Genomic DNA, 14097 nt, shown 5'->3' on the forward strand with positions numbered 1-14097 from the left:
AATCAATACATATTCGCAAGGAGCCATCTTTCTTTCTTACAAACAACACGAGTGCTCCCCACGGGGATGAACTAGGCCTAATAAAGACCTTCTCAAGCAAGTCCTTCAATTATTTCAACTCTGCAAGAGCCATCCTATAAGGAGGAATATATATGTGCTTAGTATCCGGTAGCACATCAATAGTAAAATCAATCTCTCGCTCTGGGGGAAGGCCTGGAAGCTCATCCGGGAATACATGCAGAAACTCATTCACTACGGGGACAGACTAAAAAGTCAGGCGATTTGGCTTCTATATTTTGAACCCAGACTAAATAATAAGTACAACCTTTAGCAATCATCTTCCTTGCCTTGAGATAAGAAATAAACCTACCTCTCGGAGACGCTGTATTACTATTCCATTCCAAAACTGGTTCTCCTGGAAACGGAAAGCGAACCATTTATGTTCTACAATCAACATTGGCATAGCAAGAAGCCAACCAATCTATGCCCATGATAATGTCAAAATCCACCATTTTTAACTCATGTAAACTAGCCATAGTACGATGATCACAAATCACAACTACACAATTTCTATATACTCGACTAGCTATCTCGGTTCACCAACGGGTGTAGATACCTCGAAAGGTTTGATTGACTCCGGTTTTACCTCAAATCGACTAACAATATAAGGAGTAACATATAATGTGGAGCCTGGATAAATCAATGTATATACATTATAAGAAAATATCGATAATATACCTGTGACGACATCAGGGGAGGAATCAAGATACTGTCGCCCCGCCAGAGCATAAATATGGTGCTGATGACCACTAGAATCAGGCGCTCCCCCTCTACCTCTACCACGACTGACTGGTGTCTGTGAGCCCTGCCCCAGAGGGCGTATAGATGATGAAGACCCAACTGTTGACCCTATGGCCTGGACCCTACCCATACCACCTATGGATGAACAGTCACGCATGATATGGCCTGGCCGACCGCAGGCATAGCAAGAATCTGAACCTAATCGGCACTGGCCCTAATGTAGCTTCCCGCACTGAGAACATCGTCATAGGGGTGATCTTTCCTGGCCCGAGTCACCCCTATAATGAGAACCCAAAGCTCTAAAACTCTGACCCCGTCCGGAGTGGATAGGACTATCAAATCTCTGGCCCGCAAACCGTGGAGGCGCACTAGTCATGGAATAGCCTGAATGCCTAGAAAACTGCTGTCTTTGCCCTCTTCTGAACTCACTAGTCGGACCCGAAGATCTAGCCCTCTTACTATAGCCCCTATCATGCTCCCGCTCACTCCCTTATGGTTGCTGTGAGAGGCTGGGCGAGGCCCACTACCATTATTGAGATTCGTAGCTTTGTGGGTTTGGCCAGTTATTACCGTCGCTTTGTAAAGGGTTTTACTACCATTGCTTCATCCTTGACCAGATTGACTCAAAAGGATGTTCCCTTCCAGTGGACGGATGATTATGAGGAGAGCTTTCAAAAGCTCAAGCTTATGTTGACTACAACCCCGATCCTAGCCTTGCCTGTGGAAGGTAAGGATTTCGCGATTTATTGTGATGCTTCCCGTACGGGTTTGGGTGCGGTGTTGATGCAGGAGGGTAGAGTGAAAGCTTCCCATCAGTTAAAAGTTCACGAGAAGAATTACCCTACCTATGATTTGGAGTTACGAGCCGTAGTCTTCGCTTTGAAGCTTTGGAGGCATTACTTGTACGGTTTTCATTGTGAGATTTTCACCGATCACCGTAACCTTCAGCATGTGTTTACTCAGAGAGATCTTAATTCCAGGCAGCGCCGATGGATGGAGCTCCTGAAGGACTATGACATCTCTATTCTATATCACCCTTGTAAAGCCAATGTGGTAGCTGATGCCTTGAATCGCAAGGCGGTGAGTATGGGGAGTTTAGCTCGATTGATTATTTTCGAGCGTCCGTTGGCCATGGAGGTTCAGACTCTGACCAACAGTTTCGTCCATCTTGACATTTCAGTCCCGGGAAAGATCTTGGCCTGTATAGAGACAAGGTCCTCATTATTGGATCGGATCAAGGCTCATCAGTTTGAGGATGCTCATTTGAGAAAGATGCGAGACAGGGTTTGGAGAGGGGAGGCCAAGGAGGCCGTGATTGATTCTGAGGGCATTCTGAGGATTAGAGGACGTGTGTGCGTTCCTCGTGTTGGTGATTTGGTTCAGTTGATCTTATCTGAGGCTCATAGCTCTCGCTATTCCATCCACCCGGGATCAAATAAGATGTACTGAGACTTGAGACATCACTATTGGTGGCGTCGGATGAAGAGAGATATAGTTGATTTTGTGGCTAAGTACGAAAATTGTCAGAAGGTAAAGTATGAGCACCAGCGACCCGGTGGGTGCTTCTGAGGATGCCCATTCCTAAGTGGAAGTGGGAGAGGATTGTTACACTCCATAATAATCCGTGCTACTGTGTTAAAACAAGAAAGAATGAGTTAAGAAGGTTCAAGGAAAGTTAATCGAGTTAGTAAGAATATCGTTATATATATGGTTGTCTTAAGTATCTCGAGGTGACATGGTAACCTAAAGGATTTGAAATCGCGTTATGAGTATGTATATGAGGTAATGCGAGTGACCTTTTAAAGTATTTGAGATTATTAGTAATGATATAGAAGATGGACAAAATATATGAACATACTTTTGCGATTGGAGTTTCGTCGAAGCTGTGTGAGTTCTCTTATGTTTAAGGTTATTGTGATTCTCTGGACCTTTCGAGATGTGTATATGGATATTTATTGATGTATACAAGTGTGTATATGTATGCATAAGAGGTTACATGAGGTTGGAAGAGGATTAGAAGTTAAACGAAATGAATCGGAACAACTTCAATAAAATCTCGGACCCCATTTTAGTCTATATTGTAGGAGGCATATCTCCTAGTATATGAGGAGTTTTAAGGTGTTTCAAAAGCCTAAAACGAATTTCATCGAGTCTAGTTTTCAATGAAACAAACCGGTTGTCGAAACGATATCGGGGTAATGGGATATGGACGATGCAAGTTGGATGAGCGGGGATTAAGACTTAAATGTTCACAATTTTTCAATTGTGGCCGTGTGGGCCCCACAAACACATGGCAAAAATCAGATTTTTGCCCATGCTCAGTTGGGGGAACGTGCAAGACCCCTTGGGCAGAAACATATCCAACTTTGTTGACCAAAAGTTGCATGCCAACTTATTTTTCCCAATGCCACAAATTGAACAAGAGAGAGAAGCTCTCATCTTCTCCAACTAGAGAAAGAGAGCCACGGCCATCGAAGCTCCACCACCAAAAAAAAAAAAAAAATAGTTTTCTTCCTCAAATCAACTCCTCATCTAGTGTACAAGAACGTGTAGTAGTTGTTGGAAAGAAACAAGGAGGTGTAGCACCTCAATAGGGTTGAAGATTCGGCCAAAGTGAAGAACAAGTTGTAAGGTAAGAATGTTTATTGTTCTTGTGTTGCATGATGATTTGAATGTATAGTTCATGAAGGTTGTTGTTGGATTGTTGTTGTAGTTGAAGTATAGAGTTAGCCATGAGTATTGGTGAAGTCATGGTTGATTTCATTTTACTTGTATTGTTGATGAATTGAATATGTATCAACATAGGTAAATGAACAAAGATTGTAGAAGTTTGTTTGTGATGTTGCATGTTGGATATTGGACTGTTTTTCTTGAAATGAAAATGAGCCGTGTGTTGAAGATTCTAATGAAGTCATGATTTATCTTCTTGAACATGTATTGGAAATGGATTGAATGTATTGTAGTTGGATAAACGGATAAAAATCATGAAATTGTGGGAAGGGTGTTGTAGCCGTGAAAAAGGGACTGTTTTAGGGGAGATTTAGGGACTGTTTTGTGTCACCTTTTGATTGTTGTTGTTATGGACATTGTGGTGTATTGTATGCATGTTGAATATGTGAATTAAGGTGTTAAAGAAATGAATTATGTTGAAGCATACGAGCAGTCCAAAAACAGTGGACTGTTTTAGTGCTAGAGGTGAATTTGTATGTGTTGAGTGTTGATTCTTGTTGTGAACGTTTAGTGAAAGTGAAGTGCAATGATTCAGGTCGAAATTGGAATGATTTGTGGGCTGTTATAAGAATGTAAATGATGCTAAAACAGTTCCAAGGATCATGAAAGTAATGTCATTAAACATGTTGTTGTCGTTGTAAGGTTTTAGTGTCGACAATGTAGCTATTTGCGTACGAATTTGGTGATATATTTATCTTGTGACTGCTGGTCGTATTTTACTGAAATTATATGAAATGAAGACATGAAATAATGTGTAAGAATCATATGTGGTTTGCTTGGTATGTTCGTAAACGTTTGCAAGAATTCCGGGCACCTTTATGTTGTTGGTTAGGGACTGTTTTGGGCGTGTTGATTGGTTAGGGACTGTTTTGGGCGTGTTGTTGTTAGGAACTGTTTTGGACATGCTGTCTTCTATAAATTGGAAATACTAATGATAGTTAAGAATCTATATTGTATTTACGTTGTTTGGGTTGTTGTAAAGTTGTTACACGAAAACGTTAAGGCTACGAATTATTAGGAGTAACTTGAGAATGTAGTAGCCGTATGTGAATCGTTATGGAATGTTGTGAATGTGGGATATTTGGAATGTTATGTGGGCTGTCCGGGTTGGTATTGAACATATGATTATTGATGTTGGATTGGTTGTATGTAGTTGGTTTGAATGCGAACGAAACGTGGTCTAAATGTTTGAAAGGGATTGTTAACGTTAAGATACGTATTGAATTCCCTTGTAGACTAATTGTAGCTCTTGATATCTTGATATAGGATAAGTGTATTTGGGCAGCAAGTACAAGTTAGAATACAACTAAACGCTAAAGGTATATAAAGCTTATTCCTTCTTTTCTTGGCATGTCCTAGACGTAAGTATGAAATGATATGAACCTTGGGGTAAATTCTATTCTCTAGTTCCATGCATGACTTATGATTCTATATTTCCTTAATGCTATTGTCACGAGCCTACTACATGATTGACTAATGAATTATGTATAGAAGTTCCTACTCTTAAAAGAATGGCATGAATAGAAGTATACTTGATTTTCAAAAGCTACATCATGAAAATTGATACATGTACATGAAAGCTGAAACGTTCCTTGCTATGGCTTATAATGAGAGTTGAAAAGAATTGAATATGATTATTATCCCAATAATTTAGAGCTGGTTAGTTGCTTATCTATTGAGTCTCAAAAGATGCATTGCATATATGTGGTTGCTTATTATTCTGCTCGTGCTTATCGCTATATCCTTCACTGAGTCCCGGGCCAGGACACGTTCTCGTGCGCACATCTACTATATTATTACCGAGTCCCTCATTAAAGGGCCGGGACACGTATATGTTTATGTTTATGATGCTATGACTATATTCACCGAGTCCCTCACTAGAGGGCCGGGACACGTTATATATATATGATGATATGATGATGTGCTGATATGATGATATGGAGATGGTGGCCAGGAGGGCATATATATTCCTTATTACCGAGTCCCTTACGAAAGGGCCGGGACACGTCTATGTGCATGTTTATGATACTATGATTTTAATTACCGAGCCCCTCACTAGAGGGCCGGGACACGTATATATGTTATATACAGAATGATTATGCAGCTTTGATTACAAAACACTATATTGACATTGATATGAGAATGATACAGATGAAATATGTTCAAAGGCAAGTCTTTATGAAATTCTGTTAGTTGCATTGAGTCATATACATCTTATCTCAGTATGAGTCTATCACTATGTTTCATGCTTTACATGCTCAGTACATATTCCGTACTGACCCCCTTTCTTCGGGGGGCTGCGTTCATGCCCGCAGGTACAGACGTTCATTTCGGAGATCCGCCAGCTTAGGACACTTATTCAGCTATTTTGACTGCTCCTTTGTTCCGGAGCCTAGCTTATGGTATAACTCCCTTATGTTGAATTCATATGAGTTTATTTGGGTATGGCGGGGCCCTGTCCCGCCATATGATACGGTCATTACTCTTAGAGGTCTGTGGACATTTGTGTGGGTCTGTTTATGGTTGTTGACGTGTTTTATGATTATGACATATGTTTGGGGCGTACCCATTCGTAATGGCAGCCTTGTCGGCTTGCATATATATGTATGTTTGGTATGTTGCATATCGTGGCAGCCTTGTCGGCTTGCGTAGGAATATATATATATATGTTGTTGTTTAAAAATTTTAATTCTTCAGGAGACAGGTGCCTACGACATACAAAATTTTGACAGCTTTAAAAATAACACCCTACCTGTTTATACAAATAAGTTCGTGACATGCTAGTGTTAAATGATTACAGTTAACAGGCAATATGAGTGTCCAATTCGGGCACTAGTCACGGCCTACGGGGTTGGGTCGTGACAAGGATTACCATGGATTTTGTCACGGGTCTTCCGAAGACCTTTGGCAAGTTTAATTCTATTTGGGTGATATTGGATCGGTTGACTAAGTCCGCTCATTTTGTTCCGGTTTCCTATACCGCGGAGAAGTTAGCCAAGATGTATATTCGGGATATTGTGAGATTACATGGGATCCCTATTTCTATTGTATTTGATCGGGGTACTAACTTCACTTTTCGATTCTGGAGGGCATTTCATGAGGAATTGGGTACCTAATTGGACTTTAGTACAACTTTCCATCCCTAGACCGATGGCCAGTTTGAACGGACCATCCAGGTGCTCGAGGACATGTTGAGAGCGTGTGTTATTGACTTTGGTGGTCATTGGGACCAACACTTTCCCTTGGTAGAGTTTGCGTATAATAACAGTTATCATTCGAGTATTGGTATGGCGCCTTTTAAGGCCTTGTATGGCAGGAGGTGTAGATCTCTGATTGATTGGTTCGATGGGTTCGAGGCTCGACCTAGGAGGATGAATCTATTAAGAGAGTCCCTTGATAGAGTGAGAGTTATTCAGGCCAGGCTCATGGCAGCTCAGAGTAGGCAAAAGATGTATGCGGACCGGAAGGTCTGAGATTTGAAGTTAGCTATTGGTGACCAGGTTCTATTGAAGGTTTCACCTATGAAGGGTGTTATGAGATTTGGTAAAAGGGGAAAGTTGAGCCCCTTGTACATTGGTTCGTTTGAGATTGTGGATTGTATCGGCGATGTAGCTTACGAGTTAGCATTACCGCCAGGCATGGCGGGAGTTCATCCGGTCTTTCATGTTTCGATGCTGAAGAAATACCATACCGATGGTACCTACATTGTCCGTTGGGATTCTTTATTGCTTGATGAGAATTTGACATATGAGGAGGAGCCTGTCGCGATCTTGGATAGGCAGGTACAGAAATTGAGGTTAGAGGATATTGCTTCTGTGAAGGTGCAATGGAAGTACCGCTCTGTGGAAGAGGCTACTTGGGAGACTGAGTCCGGTATGCCTAGCCGATATCCCCAGTTGTTCACTGATTCAGGTATTTCCCTACTTTCCTTCTTTCTTTGCTCGAGGACGAGCAACGGTTCAATTGGTATCTGATGTAATGACCCGTTTGGTCGTTATAGTCTCTCCTGCATTTTCGCCCGTTTCCGATATTTCCCATCTCGATATTTGAGCTTCAGGAAATTGTTCTTGGAGATAATTTAGAGAAATTCTTGGAGGTAAAACTTGCCTAATCCTTTACTCTTCCTTAATCACAATCATCTTAGATTTCCCCTTTCCCTTTAACAGTCCCTCGGAGGTGGAATTTGAAGGAGGGTTTTAATGTACTTTCCCTTAGGCTCATGTATGAGGAAATTGATGATGTTTATGTTAAAATTTGATAAATCTAAGCTTATTAATCATATATCTTCCACTTTTAACATTGAATTTCGAGATTGAACACTTAGGGTTTATACCCAAATTGGAGGTTTTGCTTGAAATTAGAAACTAGGCTAATCCTTGGGCTAAATCAACAATTAATGGTTGGATTGTGATTGCCTAGTACTTAATTAGGTATTTTGCCCGTGAATTTCACGTTTTTCCCTTGTGGGCTTGTTTCCTCAATTTTTAGGGTTAAAATGGACCTAATTGAAATCCTAGCAATATTAGTATCATTCTTCATGATTTCTAATATAGAATTAGATTATGCTTAGACTACTTTGGTTCTGAGGTTCAGTGGAAGGGCAAAGCAAAAGAGTGAGTTGTTGGTGTTGCGGTTCAGCAGTCTAGGTAGGTTATGGCTTACCTTTGGTGAGACTTCGTATAGCGAAGCACATATTTAGATTATGATGTCGGAGATAGCATGTGAACCTTCGGGTATGATGTTGGGTTAGATATTGCCTTAGGTTGGGCCTGTTATGTGTTGGGACTAGCCACCCCGTTATGTGTGTTTGATTGTTCCATTGTGATGGTTTGATGCCTTGAGTAGTTAGTAAATATCAGAATCTGTGTTATTGTCTTGACTAAGATAGGATTTATATACCGTTGTTAGTATTCGAACTACGATACATCGTTAACATACCCGTTGTTGGTAATTGTGATATTGATATACTGTTGGCATACCACTATTGGTATTGTAATCTGATACATTATTGGCGTACCCGTTGTTGGTACTTGTGATATTGATATACTGTTGGCATACCACTGTTGGTATTATGATATGATACATTGTTGACGTGCCCCATTGTTGGTACTTGTGATTTAAACTTGATTGTTGATGGTTGATATACTCATTTCCCGCATTCTCACACATTCATGATGCATGGCCGATACCCGGTGATGATCTGGTATCGTTGATTGAGTAAACTGATATTTCGATAAACTGTTTACTTGAGTGATTGTGAAAAGACCGATATCCGAAGATGAATTTCGAAATCGTTGATTGTATAATATTGATATTTGATAAACTCTATTACTTGAGTGATTGCGAGAAAGCCGATGTCTGAGGTTCATTTCCGGAATCGTTTCTTGTGTGAGACGGATATTTGACAGACTCTTTTACTTGAGTGATTGTGAGATAGCTGATGTCTGATGAACTATTCCGGCATACTTATTGCATGGCCGATTCCGACGATATCCCGGAATCGGTGTTAGTGCATGGATTCCGCGGGTCCCCCAGTATGGTGCTGGTGAGACTCCCTGTTACACCTCAGAAAAATCTTCCGTTGGTACGCAAGTGAATGAACTAGTGATGAGTACGAGCGTACGATGTTTCCGCGAGTAAAAAATAACATTTGACGACCCTAAGTGAGATTCTGAAGGCAATCGCAATAAGAGAGAGGTTATGCTCCATAATGAATAATTATAGGTTTTGGAAATGTAAAAAGTTGCAGGTTTGCATTCTGGCCAGTTGGTCGTAAAATGAAATACGGACCGTAAAGTGGTATACTGTCCGTAAACTGCCATGTCGTATTTTGGCTTCCAAAACTTCAACTTTCTGCCAAATGAGCAAATGGGTAAAAATGACCCAAAATACGGACCGTAAAGTGGTTTACGGCCCGTAAACTGCGTCCGTAAATCACCACATCTCAGTTTGAGTTTCTGGTTCTGATATGATTAAATACGACCACGAAAGACCGTAAACTGGAATACGGACCCGTAAACCAAGTTTACGACCACTGTGCACTTCAAATCAGATTTTTAAGTCATTAAATAAGGGGACCAAGGCTTATTTCATTTCACTTCTACATCACACCCCTTCTCTCTAAAACATCTCTCTACATATATTCCAGAAGAATTCAAGGATATTTGGTGATCAACAACACAAATCAAGGGAATCAAGTGTAAGAAAACCATCAAGATCATCCAAGGTCAAGAAATCCAAATGGAGATAAACTAGGGTTTTGCTCAAAGTGGAGTATTATCAACTAAAGCTTGTTCCTACAACATTTAAGGTAAGATTCATGATATTTCTATGTTGTTTAAGGTAGTTAAGAGTTGAAATACTTGGATTGTAGCAGAGTATAGAAAAATGAGTCATGAATATGGAATAGTGTCATTTTGAGAAATAGTATGAATTGAGCTATGGGTCTTGATGTATTGTGATGTAAATACAATATAAATGATGTTGAGAACATGAGATGAACAATGTATGTAAACGGACTTCGTGTGTGTTATGGCCATGGTTATGGATGAATTGAATGTAAGTCTAGAAATATGGATAATGTGAATGAGTAATGGCTATTGTTATGGCATCGTGAATTTATTATTGACGTTTGGGAGTCGAGATACGTTATGGAGGAGATGCTGTCCGATTTTCTCTAGTTTTAGTCATAGATGCTAGCTATCGATTCTAATGATAGTATGACTTTAATGAAGGTAGAAACGCGATCGTTAAAGGGGAACGTACAAGCGATAAATAGTCGAACGGAAAGGTATGTAAGGCTAACCCTTCTTTCATAAGGCATGGTTCTTTGGCCAAACATCTAAATCCTCTATACGAGTATGTTGTCTTTCAAATGATTTGATCTTCCGAGCTTGTAAGCTCATGATTCTTGATACGCTACGATTGTACTAAGTTCCTCGCATAACGAGTAGGCCTATTAGGGTAGATGAAATGAATGATGATGATAGTGATAATGGTATTGATGATGGCTATAATGATAATAACGATGAAGATTATGATAATGGAGTTAAAAGTAAAGATGCTTATGAGCTATTGTGTATACGTATGACTATTATGGAACACCGAGCTTATATGGCCGGGTAGTATATGTATAGATGTATATGTATGTATATTTACGTAACGCGAGCACACCACTGCAGTTGGGTATGGACAATATTGAGTCTTGGTAGGGCCAGGTACGTGTAACACTGAGCCTTGGTTAGCCAGGTATGTATGATCACCGAGCCTATATATGATCGGGTACGTGAAACACCGATCCTACGTGGTCGGGTATGTTATATAAGGATATGTATGAAACACCGATCCTACGTGGTCGGGTATGCTATGTAAATGCTATGTGTATGACATGATTATGTATATGATATGATTACGAATATGATATGACCATGTATATGAATGTGAATAAGGGCATGTATACGAATACGAGCAAAAATATGGTACGGGTATTATGGTGGAGTACGGATAGTGATGTATGTACACAAATACGTATTAGCAAGGGGAAGTTCCTATGAAAGGCAAGTAAGTGCATATGACGATGATATTGCCATTTCCCTTCCTATGCTATTTCTTATGTTGCTATCTATGCTTCTATATTGATATTGACTATGCTTTACATACTCAGTACATTCTTCGTACTGACGTCCTTTTGTTTGTAGACGCTGCGTCATGCCCGCAGGTGCACAGGGAGACAGGCTTGATTCATAACGGTATTCTCAGAGACCACCTAGCAGAGCTCCATTTCATTCGGAGCTATAGCTTTTGGGTACTCATTCTTTTGTGTACATAATTATGGGCATAGCGGGGTCCTGTCCCGCTCATGTGATATGTTATACCCTTCTTAGAGGCTCGTAGTCACTTGTATATGGTTAGATATGTCTGGCCTTGTCGGCCCATATTTTGTATATCATTTTGATAGCCTTGTCGGCTTATGTACGTTGATGTGGCATAGATGCCAATCATTATATAAAGGAATTATCGTCCAATGGGACTGGTATGATGAACGAATAGATTTATATGTTTAATTGTATAGCTCACCTAGATGTAAGCATAAAAGTGAGTTAAGGGGTGCCCGGGTGGGCTAGCACCCAGTGCTCGTCGCGGCCCTCTAGACGGGTCGTGACACTCCCCCTGTGAGCAATTAGCCTGGGTCTCGTCTGTCTGTTGGGCAAAGATCCAGGACGGGTGGCACTTAGACTTCGCGAGTCACGCTGGGTTGTGCTACCGATACGTCAATATTTCAGTCCGGAGTATATGTGTACACCTCATTTGCATGGCATTACATTGCATTCATTCCATCATTGCACTGCATTGTATTATGACTTGATTGAGATACTTGGTGATTGGAATGCTTGATGATTGGATTGTATAGGATACATTCGGACTTGACGTATTTGGGTTAGATTCTTTACATAGGCGATTACGGATACTTGGCTGTGATTATATTGTCTTATACTTGCTAGATTCCTTGCTTATCTGCTTTATCTTCTGAATTGTGTTAGCTATACTTAGTCGGCCGATGATGCCTACCAGTACTGTTGTTTGTACTGACCTGCACTTGCTGTATTCTTTTATGAATGCAGAGTTCCAGGTCGGATCTACTTTTGTGACACGTGACCAATCGACACTTCAGCTTTCTCTTGAGTTTCCAGGGTGAGCATGGCGTCCGCTGACCTTGAAGACTTTCTTATCATATGTCTTATTTTTACTTCAGAGACATACACATTATGTATTAGTATTCCAAATTGTATTATTATACTTAGATGCTCTTGTGTTATTCAAACTAGACCGTGGGGGTGTTTATTGTCTTCCGCACTTTCTACTACTTATATATAGATATATCGTGAGACTTACGTATTTGTTCTATTCCGTTGTTTTAAATTCATTCTTCGTGTATTTGTTCATTGTTGGGTTGAGGGTTCGCTTATCGAGGTGGGAAGGTAAGTGGCCACACGGCCCATGGAAAATGAGTCGTGATACTACTTGTGTGCATTTGAACATCTTTTTGTGAGAGAGAGTTAATTCTTTTCATTTGATATCCCATTTGTGTTTTAAATCGCATTTTGCGAGTTGAGATTCTCTTTTGATTGTGAGGGCACATGAGAATTTGAGTTGTGAATTTATTCCATTTTCCAATCGAGAGGAATGAACAAGAGAAAGTTGTTTTATGATGATGAGGCAAATTTTGAAGCTTTAGTGTCATGACTTGATTACTACTTTGATTAACTTAGTGTTTGAGCACTTGAAATGAAAATGAAGTTTTTGAGAAGAAGTTTGTAATTCATATGTTTTGGATTAATTGTTGGTACCAATGAAAGTATGTGTTTGCGCTTAAAGTAGACTTTTTGACTTGGTATGATGTTGGTGCACTGTTGAATGGAATCCTTTGAAGGAAATTGTATGATTTGATTTTCTTGAGGACAAGCAATAGTTTAAGTTTGGGGTTTGATAAGTTGGTATTTTACCAACTTATTTCTTCTTTAATCTTAGATTGTTGTTATGTTTTAATTGAGAAAATAGTGCATTTAATGTCGTTTACTTCAATTTTATAGGTTTATATGATTGAGAAGTGATCATGAAGAAATAAAGTGAAAACAAGTCAAAAAGAGGTCAAAGTGAAGAAAATGACAATAATGGCTAAAACTGCAAAAAAGGGACAGATTCGCAAATCTGAAAATATGGGGCTGTTTGGTCATATTTTGATGTGGAAATATTGGGGAGATATAAAAGCAACACTTGAAGGAAAATATCATCATCTTTGGCCATTTTCAACACAAGTTTTTGCGACTAGGGTTCATCAACTCGCACTTTGGAAGAGAAGATTTGAAGACTTAGATGACAAATTTCTTACTCTTTTACTCATTTCTTCAATTCCTTATTATGTATTGAATATCTAAGTGTGCAGAACTCCATTCCATTACTTGAATCTTGTTTATGGAAATATTCTATGATTAAAGTTTGGATGAAACTCTTGTTTTACTTATGTATTGACTGATTTTTATTGCTACTGAAGTGAGTTAATGTTGTTTTAATTAATCTTGTTCTTTAATGTTTCTTAAGGGATTAGCTAACTCTAAGACCCGCCCATTTACTTCGATTTGAGCTCGAGAGAGGAAGATTGAAGTTGGGAAAGATTAATTTACAAGAATTTGGGGCTTTAAAACTCATCTAATAACTTGAGTTAGAAATAAGAAAGTTACTTGAGATTTTTTATTTATTGTGCTTAATATCACACTCTAAGGCTTGAGAAAGCTTAGAGTGAAATTCATTGATTTGGTCGAGAAACTTTTGATGAGATTTTAGAGATCTTTATCTAATTAGCATAAACTCACTCATAGTTGTAAAATCATGAAATACATTGGATCGTTACTTGAGATTGATTTCCCTTGTATCCATGCTTGTGGCCATTGATCAATTTACTTGTTTTTTAGGTTAGTTTTCTCTTTGTTAGTTTTTAAATCAAAAATCAAATATTGAAAAAGTGTTTGGCTTAACTTAGTTGGTGATAATTCCTTACTTGTTTAAATT

At 39.4% G+C, this 14097-nt stretch overlaps 1 long non-coding RNA gene across 1 annotated transcript; it reads left to right on the top strand.

The window, feature by feature from the left end:
- Positions 1 to 3167: 3167 nt before the first annotated feature.
- Positions 3168 to 5930, top strand: LOC132632122 (uncharacterized). Its single transcript, XR_009579265.1, has 3 exons — positions 3168 to 3433; positions 4798 to 4850; positions 5847 to 5930. It is a non-coding gene; the product is annotated as an uncharacterized LOC132632122 (long non-coding RNA).
- Positions 5931 to 14097: the final 8167 nt, after the last annotated feature.

This window comes from Lycium barbarum, chromosome 1, assembly GCF_019175385.1.
Source record: "Lycium barbarum isolate Lr01 chromosome 1, ASM1917538v2, whole genome shotgun sequence".
NCBI lineage: Eukaryota > Viridiplantae > Streptophyta > Magnoliopsida > Solanales > Solanaceae > Lycium > Lycium barbarum.